The following is a 3,821-nucleotide window of genomic DNA, read 5'->3' as shown; positions in this document are numbered from 1 at the left end:
CAGACCCTGTTTTCCTGGGTGTCAGCAGCAGAGGCTGCAGAAGATAGAATACTGCTGAACAGCGAGTGTACCTGTCTGATTCCTGCTTTGGAAGCTTCCTCTCAGGGGTGTACTCCATCGTGTGAGGTGTGGGGTGTGGGTCTGCCCCTAGTGGAGGATGTCTCCCAGTTAGGCTACTCAAGGGTCAGGGACCCACTTGAGCAGGCAGTCTGTCCGTTCTCAAATCTCAACCTCCGTGTTGGGAGATCCACTGTTCTCTTCAAAGCTGTCAGACAGAGTCGTTTGCATCCGCACAGGTTTCTGCTGCTTTTTGTTGTTGTTGTTGTTGTTTAGCTGTGCCCTGTCCCCAGAGGTGGAGTCTACAGAGACTGGCAGGCCTTCTTGAGTTGCTGTGAGCTCCACCCAGTTCGATCTTCCCAGGGCTTTGTTCACCTACTTAAGCTTCAGCAATGGCGGGCGCCCCTCCCCCAGCCTTGATGCTGCCTTGCCGTTAGATCGCAGACTGCTGTGCTAGCAATGAGGAAGGCTCCGTGGGCATGGGACCCTCCCGGCCAGGTGTGGGATACAATCTCCTGGTGTGCCCATTTGCTTAAAGCACAGTATTGGGATGGGAGTTACCCCATTTTCCAGGTATTGTGTGTCTCAGTTCCCCTGGCTAAGAAAAGGGATTCCCTTCCTCCTTGTGCTTCCCAGAGAAGGCGATGCCTCGCCCTGCTTCAGCTCTCACTGGTCGGGCTGCAACAGCTGACCAGCACCAATTATCCGGCACTCCCTAGTGAGATAAACCCAGTACCTCAGTTGAAAATGCAGAAATCACCTGTCTTCTGTGTCGCTTGCACTGGGAGCTGGAGACTGGAGCTGTTCCTATTCAACCATCTTGCTCCACCCCCAAGATAATATTTTTCTTAAAAAAAGCTTTCATCCTGGCACCTTCTTCTCAAAGGCCACTCATACCTTCCTAATACATATAGACTAAATCTTAGAATTGTATGCTTGGTACTCGAGATTCTCTATAGTCTGGTCCCTGCCTACATTTCCAGCCTTATTTCTTATGCGTCTTTAGTCAGAACATTCTCTTTACTGGTCCCTGAAGATTCCATTGTATCTTTGCTCACACTATTCCCCCATTTCTCTCATGTAAATCCCACCCACCCTTTAGGCTTAGCCTTTTCTAGATCATCTCCAGACCGTGTCAGAGTCCTTACTGTTTCTTTAGTACTTATGGCCTGTACTATTTTATTGGTGATTGGCACATTTTTACCCACTGATTTGTCTTAGACCCCTAACTTGATTATAGACTTTTTAAAGGAAAGACTTATGTTCCTCCTGTCTGTGTTCCCCTCAGAACTCTGGCCTGATCAAAAGCTTTTGTACCTCCTGCTGTGTGTTTGTCTTCATGTGTTGATTGATAATAAGGTGAGGTATCACAGAAAATATGTTGGAAACCAGCTTGCAGTTCTACAATATGCCATGGACAATTTATGCATAGATAATTGTGGAGACACTATTTTTTGTTAAATAATTTTTCTACTATATTCTATATCATGAGCTGGTTGTATAATAACTCATTGAACAGCTATAAACTAATTAATATTCTATTATTATACATTCATATATTCTTCAATTTCTGTCTATTATAATTAATACTAAGATAAATATGCTTGTATGCAAAGCTTTTTCAAATTTTTATTTTCTTGTCCATTCTATTGGTCCAGTTTAGAAATTATCTTCTCCTTGAAGCCTTCCAGTCACCACTTGGAGTTAGCCTATTCTTTTTGCATTCCCTTAGGACTTGGCAGCAGGCATTTTGCACTGTGTTATATCTGAATGTGTTTGTCTCTGATCTATTAAATATTCTCTTATTATTCATAACAATCATCCTTCATAACGATCTTAAAGGCTAATTTTGAATTCTGATTTTAAGAATTCACTAAAATGGTGGAGCAAAATATATTTACTATCTAAACAGTCCTGCCCTGCTTATCTTGTCTTTGAGTTGATATTCATTTTTCTTTTTGTGGTCTGGAAAGCAATAGATACTGCATTCAGAGCCCCTGGCCTTAGATCAGTGGTTTTCAAAGTTTAGTTCCCAGACAAGGAGCATCACCATTACCTGGCAACTTGCTGAAAACGCAAATTCTTAGGCTCCACATGTACTTACTCAATAGCTAGAGCTGGTGCCTAGAAATCTGTTTTTTAGAATACTTATTAAAGTTCTTTACATGATTCTAATGCACACTTAGATTTGAAAACCACTGAACTAGAGGTTAATAACCAATAATGATGCTTTTATACCAACCCAAAGCATGTCATGAAAATAACTCAAGGGCTTTGGAGTCAGAGGACCTATATTCAAATTCCATCTTTTTCTTATATCAGTTGAGAAAACTTGGACTGTCATTTTTCTCTTTGAGTTTCTGTTTCTTCATTTGTTAAAAGGAAATAATGGCAATACCTACTGTGTAGGATTATTATGATGATCAAATGAGATAATGTATGTGAAAGTTCCTTGTAGACCATAATGGGCCATACAAATACTGTTTATTTACTTTTCTCAGGCTTAAGCCCAGTGCCTCTATGAAGCTGATCCTAACCCAGAGTGACCTTGCCCTTATAGAATAGAAGTAACCTGCATTATATATTGAGGTCTCTAACACCTCTTCAGAAATCCAGTGGCAGGAGAAAAACAAAGACTGGTATGCATCGAAAGTAATACTTTGTCCTCTGAAAGACCTGTGGTGACAGCCATCTTCAGCCTAAATTATTGTTCTTGCAGGTTTGGGCTTCTCTGATGAACTAGTGTGCCAGGTGTTCAGGTGATTTGTCTTAATTTATCTTAAAATCCCCTAATTTTGCTTGTGTTGTTTAGTGAAGGAGAATGACAAAATAGGTATATGCTGGTATCTAGCATTGAGAAGAAAGCCAGCTAAACCATGGACTGTATAAATACATTTTGTTTACTTTTCTCAGTATTAAGCCCAGTGCCTCTATGAAGGTAGAAGGAGCAGCTTAATCAAGGGAGTCTGAAAGACACTGGAGCACAGGTAGGGATGATTCAGAGCAATGAGAAGAGATTTCGTCCCCATACCTGTATTCAAAAAAGTATGATTTTGGTGCCCTGACAACACAAGGGAATCCAAAAACACTTTGGGACATAGAGAGTTTACAGCTTTGGGGCCACCTGCAAACGGCTCTCTTACAGATAGCACTGGCAACAGTGGGGAGGTGCTTCTGGCAAGTAACTTTAAGAGTAATGGGTGTTACTGGTGTGTAGGAATACTTACAAACCTTTATAGACCCTAGGCTTTTGGAGGCCCAACCTATCCTCATATCAAACATAATAAAATAGACCCACAGTACCTACAAAATAGAACTTTCTTGCTGCAAAAATTACAAAGAATTTTTAAAATCTTGCTTTTGAAATTATTTGGCTATAACTCCTTTAATTTGCAATTGGCTGTGATTTCTAAGTAATCATCATATGTGCTTGGGAATTCTTATGAAATGAGAAAGTACAACTCACAAGTTGCTTTCAAATGTAGTATTAAAATATTAAATTTAATGAATATTAAAAGTAACAATGATTGAAGTTTGCATACTTAAACATATGTTTCTACATTGCTTTTAAAAAAGTATTTCAAAGCCAGCAAAGATAAAATGACCCTAATTAAAGAATTAGATACCTAAACTGTGTAAACATTGGTGGTAAACACATGTGAGACGCCCCAAGGACTCCCAGAAATACTTGGAATTAATTTTCAGGGGCCCGAGGTCTTGCATTACACAGGTATGGACAAGAGCTGATGTAACATGGGTTATTA

This window comes from Rhinopithecus roxellana, chromosome 7 (genome assembly GCF_007565055.1).
Source record: "Rhinopithecus roxellana isolate Shanxi Qingling chromosome 7, ASM756505v1, whole genome shotgun sequence".
In the NCBI taxonomy this organism is placed as follows: Eukaryota; Metazoa; Chordata; class Mammalia; order Primates; family Cercopithecidae; genus Rhinopithecus; species Rhinopithecus roxellana.
Note: the sequence above shows the minus strand (reverse complement) of the source record.